Raw genomic sequence first — 13,702 nt, 5'->3', positions numbered from 1 at the left:
TAGACTTTTAAACAAACATAGATTATCTGGCTGTACAGTTAGTTATTCAAGATACTTAGTAGCTCGGTCCAATTTCACCGTGCATAACGCAGAATGTTATAGGAGTTATATTCGCCTCTGCAGGATTCAGTTTACTCAGGATCCGAAGCAGTTTTATAACTTCGTAAACACTAAGCGTAAACATGTATCCTATCCCCCAGTGCTTACTTTTGAGAACTCTTATGCGAACACTGATCAGGCAATGGCCGATCTCTTTGCACAGTTTTTTCAAACTTCGCCAGGCCCTGATGGAGTACCAGGCTGTGTTCTGAAGTACTGCGCCGAGGCACTGTGCAAACCGCTCGTTAAACTCTTTAATCTATCGCTGGAAACTTCGATTTATCCCCTTATGTGGAAGGAATCCTTCATTATACCAAGGAAGAGATTATTGGCAAACTAAGAGCCCAAGAAAGCATCACTCATAAAATAGTGGAGAACCAGGTGTCAATTCTGGATACCACCATCAACATTATGAGAAGGACGACGATCGAAACTCAGAAGAGGATGCAGGACTTAGAAGCCAGTCAATCAAGGTGAGAAGCCATGCGGCTAATCGGTATCTTCCGCGTGCAGTCTCAGAATTGGTCGTCGTAACAAGCCACATTCGTCGAGTCCAGGAGGCAGTGTTGAATGTACTAATCGGTGCACACGTAGGAAAATTTAGCCCTTCACACACACCTTCCACCAGGAAGACGATGGATGGAGCCAATTCCTCAAATTACGAGGAATGGCTTGGTGATAACCAAGACGAAAACTAGATATCTGGCAATAGATGACCACCGAAAACATGACTTCGCAATCAGTCAAGAACACCTTCAGCAGTGTATCAGCGGGACGACTGGAAATAAGGTATGCGAATTCAAGCATACCCTCTTTGGCCCGGATGTCCATCAACTTCCGTGTACAATGGCAGCACTATCAAGACATCGGATAGTGGAGTGTAATCCAGAGCCAATCAAGGGGACCAATTATTGGGTTCAATTGACAGAACAGAATGCATGGATCTTTGGGACCACAAAGCCAATAACAATGACATATGTATGCTCAGCCGAAAAGGATCAAATCATGATCTGTTGGCACCTATTGCCAAGACCTACTACCCTAGATACACTTTAGTAATTTGATCTAATATACATCAGCATGTCGCAATATACAACCCATTAACCTATTGGCACACCTAGTAATAATTAGCAATAAGCATAAACAATACCCAACTTAATAACCGAGCACTAGTAGACGGCGCGAGAAGAAGAAATCAGAATTATCAGCAAGAAGAATGACCGACTGACCAAAACCAAGCAAAAACCAAGCATGTACAAGCAATGCATGAACTAGCAATCTGAGTCAGCAGACTCAGAGGGGGGTGACCCTGGCATTTACTTTACTTTGAGCAAGTCCATAACATTGACCTTCCTTAGATTTAAGCATGTATAATTTAGCATCTTATATAAGATTTGTTCTTCTGAAATAAAGATAGTTGCGAAATCAGAGTCAATCGTCTCGTTACTCAGTGTTGCAACTACGGCACATAAAATTGACTTACATCACGTGATCCTGTGTAAAACGATTCACAAGGTAGGACGCTCTACAACTTCTACTTCGCGTGGCTCCAGTGTAAACGGATCACAAGTAGAATCCGCGGCATACCAGTCTACTTCAAGTGTTGCTCCCGTGAGATGGACCACCAGTAGACCCTGCGTTACCTAACCTACTTCGAGGGTTGCTCCCGTGAAACGGACCGCCAGTAGGACCAGCCGAAAAGGAATCAGCGGATCCACCATTCCACCGGTACTTGAGGAAAACCACCCAGGAATTCAAGCACATCAACTCCAGCCTGATCACAGCAAGCGTCTGGCCAACCCGAGCAGTCGATTGCAGAATCCAGGTAAATTTAGTCAGACTATTAACGTTCTTTGACTACGACTTCGGGACCTATCGTTACTCTCGCGAGTTCAAGTTTAACGTAGTTGCCGCATAACGCTCTACGGACGAACATTTGGTGACTCCGACATGATCCTTTGCTATAGGATCACACCATGCGTTTTCTCACTCATGGTCCCAGTTTAAAAGGAATGACGCCAAGCTCCGTGAGCTGGCGCTAAGCCCGTAAAATGATTATTTCACAAAGGCAAAGGCGCTAGAAGAACAAATATGAAGCCATATTTTCCGATGGAATCCCATCAGGGTCAGCCCCGTCTCAAAGGCCCCGAAAAACAAGAAAAAATCTTGAGACAAAGGCACTGTTCACTAAGATTATTTTATCTCATTACGAAAGACCGAAAGTCAAAGGTGGCTGTAAAAATTTAATTAATGCAACTACGAAAAACAACGAAAATTGCGTGCACTCGGTTCCACTTTATAAATTCGATTATATTCAACAAATCACTTAAGCTAAGCTTATCTATTGCAAGCTTTTCTTGCGCTCCCGCTCCGCCCTATACTAACTTATACTAGATACAATACAATACAATTCAAACTTAATCTTTTACATTAATTCTACACCGGCCCCGTTGGAGGCCTCATCAAGGCTGGTTGTCCTCGGCTGGAAGGCTGGTTGTCCTCGGCGACCAGGACCAGATCGCCCTTCCTGGCGTCCTCCTGCTTCCGCTGCCACTTCGACCGCGCCTGTAGGCCCAAGACGTACTCCCGTTTGCTTGATTGACGAGGCAAGCCGCCATCGCCGCAAGCACGTTAGAACCTGCTGGTCCGGGGTCCGCGGCGATGAGCGGCCCGCCTGTTAATAGGTGCCCGGGAGTCAACGCCTCGCCGTCGGTTGGGTCCTGACTGAAGGCGCCCAGGGGCCACGAGTTCAGGACGGCCTCGACTCCAACGAGGACGGTCTGCAGCTCCTCTGCGGTCAACTTCGCGCTGCCCACCGCTCGTAGGAGTAGGTGCTTTACCTTGCATTTAAAACAGCGTATGCATGACCGCACTATCTGACTGCAGACTTCCTGCGCGTTTACTATCCAAACGCGCTGTCGCAAGAGACTCACCAGTGCTCGTGGACCCACAGGAAAATTCGACTCGTGCAATCGGACGTAGCTCTGAACAAATTGAGAGCGCTTTGTCAACTCTACTGGAAACTTGGCATCGTACGAAATAGGAGCATTAGCTAGTCGCCCCCCGACCCGCAACAACGAAAAGGTAGGCCCCGCCTGTGAGGTTTCATGGACAAACGGACTTAGCTTCTGTAGGCTTGGGCTAACAACAAGATTTTTTCCAATATTTTTAATTTCCTCTTGATATTTGTGCTCTTCGACTATCTGGACAATTTTATTAAAAGCTTCTTGATATTCGCCAGGTGAAGGTACATTATCAGAAGTAACTACTAATGGCTTAGACTTCTTTATAAAGCGGACCATGTAAACGAACACTTGCAGCAGTTTTAAGTGAGAGGAAAATCCTTATATCACTTCCAACAAATATAAGGTAGAGACCATTGCAGTCAGTCCGACCGCATTCTTCTTTGCTTCCATCTGCAAAATCTCTGGTGACGGATCAAACCGGGGGTGCGTTAGCCACTTATCTTCCGGCTCCGTTAAAAACGATGGACCTGTGAACCAGATTGATTCTATCGTTTCCTTTACATCTCCACCTCTTGACACAATATCTGCCGGGTTCTGTTTAGTTGGTAAATGCCGCCACGTGCTATCCTCTGACCACTCTTGAATCTCAGTATCCAATGAAGACAAACTTCAGAATCTAACCAATATATACTGCGTTCGATCGGTATTGTTATAAGAGGCTTGATTTTACGGCAGAGGTCTGCCTGAAGGTGAGCGGCACATAACTCAAGACGGGGGAGCGTATTTGTCTTGAGCGGCGCTACTTTGGACTTTGTAGTCAACAACGAGACTTTAAAACCTTCTGCAGATTCGCATCGAATATAGACGCAGGCTCCATAGGCTCTCATCGATGCGTCAGAGAAGGCATGAATTTCCATTGGTGACATTGGCTCACTCATCACAAATCTCGGTATTGAGATATCTTCTAACTGTGACAAGGCAAGCTGAATTCTGTTCCACCCGGTTTCCTAGAGCAGTGGAATCGACTCATCCCAATCTAGCTTATTAAGCCAAAGTTCCTGCAACAGGATCTTTCCTTTAATAAGGATCGGGCTTAATAAGCCAAGGGGGTCGAAAAGCTTTGATGTCACCGAAAGAATATTCCGCTTAGTCGCCCTTTTGACCCATGACTGACATATCAATTTCGAATTTAAGCACGTCATCTTTAGGAACCCAAACGATTCCGAATGTTTTTGTTAGCTCTGAGTCTGAAAGTGTTATTGGCTTAACCGTGCTCTCAAATGAAGTAACTTCAGGCGAGTTTGAAAACCACTTACCCAATTCAAACCCAGCGTTTTGAAGAACCTAAGTTACTTTAGACTTAATTGTCTTTAGCTCTTCCACGCAACCAGCACCCCTTAACATTTCGTCGACGTAAAAGTCAGACCCAATAACTTTAGCAGCTCGATGGAATGCATTTTTCGCGGATTCACTCAACTTCTTCAAACACCTTATGGCCAGGAATGGGGCTGGTGCAGTGCCATAAGTAACGGTATTGAGCTTGCACAATTTCAAGGACTCAGACGGGTCTTTTCCCCACACTATCAACTGGTATCGTCGATCTGCTTCATTTACCATCACTTGTTTGTTTAGCCGAAATCTAAGAAGAGTTGAGTAAAGCTCTTCCTGAATTGTTGGACCCACCATCCAAAACTCATTTAAACACTTCTGTGTGGATGTCTTGCAGGACGCATCAAAAACGACTCGGAGTTTGGTCGTTGTACTTTGCGGCCGTAAGACACACTGATGGGGAATAATGTAGTGTAGAGAAGCAAGAACGTCATTTCTTGCAGGGGACATATGGCCTAGGGATTCGTATTCTTCCATAAATTCCAAATACATTTTCTTTAAGTTCGGATCTTGAGATAATCTTCTCTCGAGCGATAGAAATCGGCGATTGGCTATCTCGAATGAATTGCACAGAACGCTTGGATCCGACTTAAATGGAAGTTTAAGGTGCAGGGCATGGGGACGACGAATCCTTCAGTAGCAGCTCGTTGATTGAAGAAAGTTTGTTTCGCGACGCGGAGAATTCTTTAATTTTAATTTTTTATTCACCACCACAACCGTCGCGAGCAACTCTTTTTTTTTTTTTTGAATATATATATTGTTTTATTATGAAATGTGTCACTGTCACTGTTGTTGTTGCTTTATATTTAATAATATTAATTACAATCCACCCAGGGGCGCCAAAATGTTCACTGTAAAAATTTAATTAATGCAATTACGAAAAACAACGAAAATTGCGTGCACTCGGTTCCACTTTATAAATTCGATTATATTCAACAAATCACTTAAGCCTAGCTTATCTATTGCGGGGAAGCGGGGCGAATTCACGGGAGAGCGCAAGTGAGCTTTTCTTGCGCTCCCGCTCCGCCCTATACTAACTTATACTAGAAAATACAAACTTCATTAATTCTACAGGCACGAGCACAAGGAACCGAGAAAGAAGACCCTCACTTAACATCATTAAAACTCAGACATGAAGGACGGTTAGATGATATGGAAGACTTTCTGTGCAACCGCACCGAAGTACGGGAATTATCCACACACATCAGACAACACATGAAGGAACTATGGAAAGAAATCGTCACGGGTTACCATGATCTCATCGACCTAGAGCCAACCTTAAAAAATGATGGAGCAGTGTATTTTTCATTTCTGAACGAAGAATCACAATCGACGTGGGAATCAACACAAAAACCCGCGATGGCATCTCCATTTGTAATACCACCAGTCGACATTCCAAAATTTGACGGGGATTATTTGAAGTGGCCACGATTCTGAGACATCTTTACGGAACTGGTCCACAATCAAAAGTATTGCGATACGGTAAAATTCCGGTACCTGGAGAATCACGTGGTTGGAGAGGCCAAGAATTGAATCTTCACAACATTTAGAGGCCACGCCAGTTATCAAGATACCTGGCAGCGACTAAAGGCACGATATCAGAATGAAAGAATCCTCATCAAATCAACACTTGCAACCTTGTTTGCACATCCAAAAACAAATGGATCAGCAGATCAGCTTACATGATGCAGTGCTCAGAACAATAACCGCCCTTCACACCCTTAATATATCAACAGTAGGTTGGGATCCGATTCTGATACACATTCTTGAAGAAAAATTAGATTCCCATACCCTATCATGTGTAGAACTCGCCATCACAAACCCAACCTGCCAACCATCATTAAAACAAATGCTTCGTTACGCTACAAAAGACAGCGGTCAATAATGGGTTTCGCTCATCAACTCAAGCACCAGTTGAAAAATGTAGCATATGCACTCATGACTTCAAACCTGCCAAAGGTTTTTGGACATGACTCCGAGTGAAAGAACACAAAAAATAATAAGGATGAACGCCTGCACAAATTGTTTATCCCTATACCATACAGTCAACTCATGCAAATCCAGGTTCTCATGTCAAGTGTGTAAAAGGAATCATCACATAACGCGAACAAGCGCATCCACAACCAGCCAACTTACAACACCTTATGTACTACTAGCAACCGCCGAAGTGGAAGTCCAAGGTCCTACCGAAGCATGACACAAATGCCGCGCAGTATTCGATTCCGGATCACAAGTGAATTTAATTTCTTAGGAACTGGCTGATAAACTCGGAGTGCAATCACCACCATCCGACATTACCATAAGGGGCATACGAGGCACAAAACAAGCGAACTCCCGAACAGTCTACCAAACTTCGGGTTGTATTTGACGCTTCAGCAACGACGACAAGTGGAAAAAGCTTAAATAATCTATTACGGATTGGACCAACAGTTCAAAGTGAATTACTATCCATTTTCTTACGGTTCCGATCGTATCAATATTTTTTCACATCAGACGTAGAGAAAATGTACCGACAGATTATGGTACACCCAGATGACCGCAAGTTTCAAATTATATTATGGAGACGCAACTCTATGGAACCATTAAAATATTATAAACTGAGTACTGTTACTTATGGCACAGCAACTGCTCCATACTTGGCCACCCGATGCAATATTTGGCGGACACAGCACCTGAGCATCTGACCCATGGTGCTGCTGCACTTCGACAGGGTTGTTACGTAGATGATTGTCTTACCGGAGGTCACACCATAGATGAAGCACTAAGAAAAAGGGATCAACTAATAAACCTGTTGGGAGAAGCAAAATTCAAACTAAGAAAATGGTTCGCAAACCACCCAGCATTACTAGCAGACATTCTAGAAGAAGACCAAGAAATGAATCTTGATTTCAGCCATTTTACTGAACAAACAGAAGCTGCATTTGGGGCAGTGGCATATTTACGAGCAAGGAATATGCTATGTTTAAAGGCACGAGTAGCCCCCCTGATGAAATAGACCCTACCACGCTTAGAACTCTGTGCAGCGGTATTAGCAGCTCAGGTCACAAAAAGAGTAAAAACCAATCTTAACGTAAACCTAGAAGCAATACATTTATGGTCAGTCTCGGAAATTGCATTAAAGTGGATTAACGGCATTGCCTCCTCATTCCAAACGTTTGTGGCGAACCGGGTGGCCCAGATTCAAGAACTGACAGACCCAGAGTAGTGGAGACATGTAGCATCAACAGATAATCCTGCAGATATTCTCTCCAGAGGGTGCACGGCAGCCCAATTAAGAGACTCAAAACTTTGGTACACCGGACCATCATTCCTGGTGCAAGATCCAGAGTCTTGGCCACTCTACAGGAACAAACAATGCAAACGAAGATCAAGAAAGAAAGAAGGAGACGGTCTGCAACCTAGCCAATAAATCTGAAGACTGGATGGAACAAATCAACCACCATGGATCATTCGATACGATGTTGCACATAATAAGAAGAAGTCGGCGATTCCTTTTTAATTGCCGCAAGCCAGAGAAGAAGAGGACTGGACCATTGTCACCAGTAGAATTGAATGAGGCGTTAGGAGTTATAAATCAGGAAATACAGTCTCAGCATTTTCCAACATCCATGTTACAACTCAAGAAGACGAAAACTGTCGGACCAAACGATCTATTACGAGCACTAGATCCGTTCATAGACAAGGATGGAATAATTCGAGTAGGGGACGACTACAATACGCCGCATTATCGTATGATGCCACACACCCACAGTTATTATCTCCAAACCATCCATTGACAATACTCTTATTTCAATGGAAACATCAGCAACTGGCACATTGCGGACCACAGGCATTATTATGCAACATTAGACAACGATTTTGGTCATTAAGAGGAAAAGAGCTCAAAAAACAGTTAGCCGTTGTGTCAGTTGTTGCCGAAATGAGTCCACTACCGGCAGATCGAGTTCAACAACATAGACCATTCAAGAATTGCGGAGTGAACTACTGCGGTACCTTTTGGACTCACTATAAAACCCGAGAAAATCGATCACATAAGGTGTATCTAGCAGTAACGCCAGGGCATTTCCTGATTGGGGAACTTCTAACGGCATCACCCGATATTCACCAATCAAGGCGCCGCACAGGTTTACTCACTCGGTGGAAGCGTCTCGAACAATTACGAAAAGAATTCTGGACACGCTGGAGCCACGAGTACCTACATGAGTTAAAGAATCGGTCAAAGTGGACAAGAAGTTGTAAGACGGTAAAGATTGGTGATCTGGTTATAATAAAGGAAGACAACACCGCTCCGTTGAACTGGCACCTCGGACGCATCGTAGCAGTCCATCCTGGTAAGGACGGCGAGATCCGAGTTGCAGAAATACGAACAACAACAATCCGGCAACATAACACGGGCTATACATCGACTGGCGGTGCTACCAACCAACAATCAGAATAAAGAAACCAATAAATAACAAAAAAAAAAAAAATAAATAAATAAAAAAATGCTTGCCCTAACAATAATACTCGTCTGGGTGATACCCGGACTGACTCTGCCCACCTCAACACCACCAGAAAGGAAGGCCGTTAACCCTGTGGTCATCACTCCAATTAACAACGTGACCGGACCTTCAGAGAAGCCACCAATAGGATATCAATCAAATCTGCCGATGGGACCCTCATCACATTCTTTGACCTCAGTCGATTGGCACAAGAAATCGAGACAGTCAAACAAGGTATCCAATCAAGGTATCCCCAAAAATGGTGCCCAACAGCATACGAGGTCTGCCCCACGATCATACAAACGTTGCAACAGGAAGTGGCGGAAATCCAAGATGCAGATCAGTTAATGCATCATCAACGACAAAAGCGCGGGGCCCTGAACTTCGTTGGAAATATCGCGAATGGTCTGTTCGGAGTACTCGATGATCAATATGCCAAACGACTTCGCAATCAGTCAAGAACACCTTCAGCCGTGTATCAGCGGGACCACCGGAAAAAGGGTATGCGAATTCAAGCAGACACTCTTTGGCCCGGATGTCCATCAACTTCCGTGTACAATGGCAGCACTATCAAGACATCGGATAGTAGAGTGTAAACCAGAGCCAATCAAGGGGACCAATTATTGGGTTCAATTGACAGAACAGAATGCATGGATCATTGGGACCCCAAAGCCAATTACAATGACATATGTATGCTCAGCCGAAAAGGATCAAATCATCATCGAAGGCGTGGGAAAACTGACAATCAGGCAAGATTGTGTGATCCAAAGCCCTACAATCACATTGTTGGGTTGAGCTCAATTCAACTCATCAGGAACAGTAAAGATGTCAGGGAGCTATGTTCACGACTGGCTGGAAAAGATAAAGACCACAGAAGGGCAATTGGAGTCAACACTGGACCTGCTAGACCGACTACATGCAGAGGTGCAGGGATTAAAAACATGGACGAAGCAGACACAGGAAGATGTGGACAACGAGGCAGGCTGGAATCTGGCTCATCAATACTCCGAGGTAATAATGTTAGGAATAGCGATCCTCGTAGCCGCATGGGCAGGGTACACACGGTGTGCCAGGGAGGACACCCCAGCAACCCAGCATCACCAGAGGACGATATCCACCCAAGGAGAAGAATTCCAGCTGATCGAGCAACACCTAGCCGCGGTAACAAGAGATGGACATCACAGGAGATTCGAAGTATACGATCCTGAGACTCCTCATTAAAAGGCAGGCATGAAGGCAAAAACATAGTTAATAGGAAAAATTTATTAAGTTAAGAAGCATCGCCGTCAATGGTACCCATTGAAAAGGCACCACTATCAGTGGAGCATGATACGGCCATCGTACCAGAAGTTGACATCGGAGCTACGTAACCGGAGGCTGCGACAATATTCGTCCATAAGCTCCAGTATTCTGGAGTCCCGATCATGACAGGCGCATTTCGTACGACCAGTAAGGACCAATAACCTGAAAGAAGAGCAGAATGTTGGCACCTATTGCCAAGCCCTACTACCCTAGATACACTTTAGTAATTTGATCCAATATACAACAGCATGTCGCAATATACAACCCATTAACCTATTGGCACACCTAGAAATAATTAGCAATAAGCATCAACAATATCTAACCTAATAACCCTAAACCCTGAGTCAGCAGACTCAGAGGTGGGTGACCCTGGCATTTACATTAGTTTCAGCACGTCCATAACATTGACCTTCCTTAGATTTAAGCATGTATAATTTAGCATCTTATATAAGATTTGTTCTTCTGAAATAAAGATAGTTGCGAAATCAGAGTCAATCGTCTCGTTACTCAGTGTTGCAACTACGGCACTTAAAATTGACTTACATCACGCGATCCTGTGTAAAACGATTCACAAGGTAGGACGCTCTACATTTTCTACTTCGCGAGGCTCCAGTGTAAACGGACCACAAGTAGAATCCGCGGCATACCAGTCTACTTCAAGTGTTGCTCCCGTGAGATGGACCACAAGTAGATCCCGCGTCATCTCACTACTTAACTTGTTGCTCCCGTGAAACGGACCACGAGTTGATCCTGCGGCATACCAGTCTAGTTCGAGTGTTGCTCCCGTAAAACGCACCACCAGTAGACCACGCGTTACCTAACCTACTTCCAGGCCGATAAGGAATCAGACTAACCACCATACCACCGATACTTGAGGAAAACCACCCAGAATTTCAAGCACATCAACTCCAGCCTGATCACAGAAGCGTCTGGCCAACCCGAATAGGCAGACTATTTACGTTCTTTGACTACGACTCCGGGACCTACCGTCACTCCCGCGAGTTCAAGTTTGACGTAGTTGCCGCATAACGCTCTACCGACGAACAGTACCTGACTATTACCTGTAGATGTTTGAGGCTGAAACAGTTTCTAAAATAGGTGGTCTGATTAAATTGTTATTATTTGACATTTAGAAATTATGAATCTATATTTGGATTTGTTATTTCATTAATTTAAGCTCCCATGAACCAAAGTCCAGAAGAATCATAGGTTCTATCACCCACAGTTTCCGCGGTACACCTAAGAGAACAAATTAATCAAATTTTAACTTAACCATCATTGTTTCTTGTACATATCATTTTTGAATTGTAAGAGTACCAACTAAAATTAAAAAATTGAATCTAGCAGATACCATATTTTTGGAATACTCATCCAAAGTTGAAATCTCAGATTTTCTACATTAATTTTTGGTCTTCTTTGATTTTTCCCCAAACCCTTTCCTATGGAAGATTTTCTTATTGAAATCATTAGATCATAACGGCTCCGTTCGTACCAGTTCCAGTTAGCTTTCCTTTCTTGGTTTTTTTTTTTTGCTAATTAAAGTCATTTTTTATACAAAACTGTTTCTATGTTTAAAACGTAAAACGCAGCTGGTTTAGTAAAGCCATTCAGCCATGCCTTCATTGAGCCAACTGTCGAAAATATTGTTTAGCCACCTATAATAAATTCAATATAATCATTTCGAGTTTTCCATTAAATTCAAAATTAACACATGGTATGATTAAATTAACACATGACCACTCTACTCTGCGGCATGCAATTCCGCATGCCTGAAGCCTAAGACCAGTGCGAAGACCGGCACCGGCCCCGCCTGAGCCAATAGGCCCCGGACATCTGCAGCCGATCAACAGCGAGAGAGGCAAACCGCCATTTTCGCCTACGAAGGAGCGTCTGTGGAGCCAACCGGCGACGACCAGCTGCCAGAGCATGCCTGTAGTTATACATAAAATATAAAATATACATACTAGACATCTGCATGATTACATTCATAAAATACGTCTAATAGAGTACATTCGAATCGAATAGAATGGAGTGAGTGGAATGTAGTATGCACATATATTGAATACCCACTGTACCGAAAATAATTAAAGGGTACGCACTGTAACAATTTGTTGCAGTGTTTACATATTTCAAAGTCCCGGTCATAAATCCTAAGTGGCCGAAATATGATCCGATCGTTATGGCTTAGCCCACACACGGGAAATGCTAGTCTCGGGATAACTGCAACGAACGGACAGCATATGCATACCCCTTCCGCCTACACTTGAGAGCGCATAGCAATATACATAAGTATATAGATACATAGCCGTCTCTCCGCCGCTGCCTGCGAGCAGCGCAGCTATGAGACTTAGCCTTAATTAGACTTAAAGAATATTGTAAAAACCAAAGACATTTCGATCGTTGGAGCGGCACCATTGCTGCTCCAACCAAATAAAATACAAATATACAAATCTAAACTAAAAGAATGGAATTACTTAAATTACCCAAATACAACGACAAGGATCAACGAGGAATATACATCATGGCGACCGTGACAGGAGTCTTGGAGGACTTAGGAATCTGAAGATATTTGGCTAAAAGGAACCAAAGGATGGAAAAATGCAATAGAATTTAAAGGAAAATACATCATACGGGAAGAGCGTAATACAAGGAGGAGATACGGAAAAACACGTCTGAGTGAGTAGAGTGTGCACAATGGTACGTGGAGGTCTAAAAAAAAAATCAACAAAAGAATAGCCCGCATAAAGTGGCTGCTATTTGCTCAATTAACACTGCTCGCATGGACGACGGCGCAAAAGCTATATAACGAGCTTGAATTTTTAAGAGAAACCCTCCAAAACAGAGTACCACAGAAAACAACTCACTCGGAAAATCAAGTAAAAGTGATAAACCAAAAACTAATATCGAACCAAAATATTTCCAAGCCGCTGCCGAAACGACCACAGGTCTGCCCGACCGACTGCCCCGGACCTCTCAACTCTGCAGCATGCAATTGCACATGCGTAAAGCCGAAGACTAATACGAAGACCAACCCAGAACAGTAGCAGCAAATAGTGTTAACAATGTTAAACAAAAGTACAGTTTAGAAATTTCGGTACCAACCGTTCTAAACACCCCAATAGCAGTTGACACTGCACCTGACCCAGAATCAACAGAAGCGAATGAATCAGAGTCAGAAGAGCTTCCCAAAGTAAGCCTCAAAATAGAGGATGAAGATTTGAATAATCTTACTATTCCAGCGGTATACACTGATCTGGACAATTCAACAGATTCAGATACCTCCAGTGTAATAGAAAAAAAAATAATTAACTTTGTCACAATGGCACAATCAAATATTGATTTTATTAATACAGCATCCAAGCTTATACCAGTTTTTGATGGTAAGGCTGAAAATTTAACAAGTTTCATTGATGCTTTGCAAATAACAGAATCAATAAAAGGCGAGCACGAAGAATTAGCTGTCTC

The sequence above is a fragment of the Drosophila ananassae genome, unplaced genomic scaffold (genome assembly GCF_017639315.1).
Source record: "Drosophila ananassae strain 14024-0371.13 unplaced genomic scaffold, ASM1763931v2 tig00000114, whole genome shotgun sequence".
Taxonomy (NCBI): Eukaryota; Metazoa; Arthropoda; class Insecta; order Diptera; family Drosophilidae; genus Drosophila; species Drosophila ananassae.
This window is presented reverse-complemented; position numbering follows the sequence as displayed.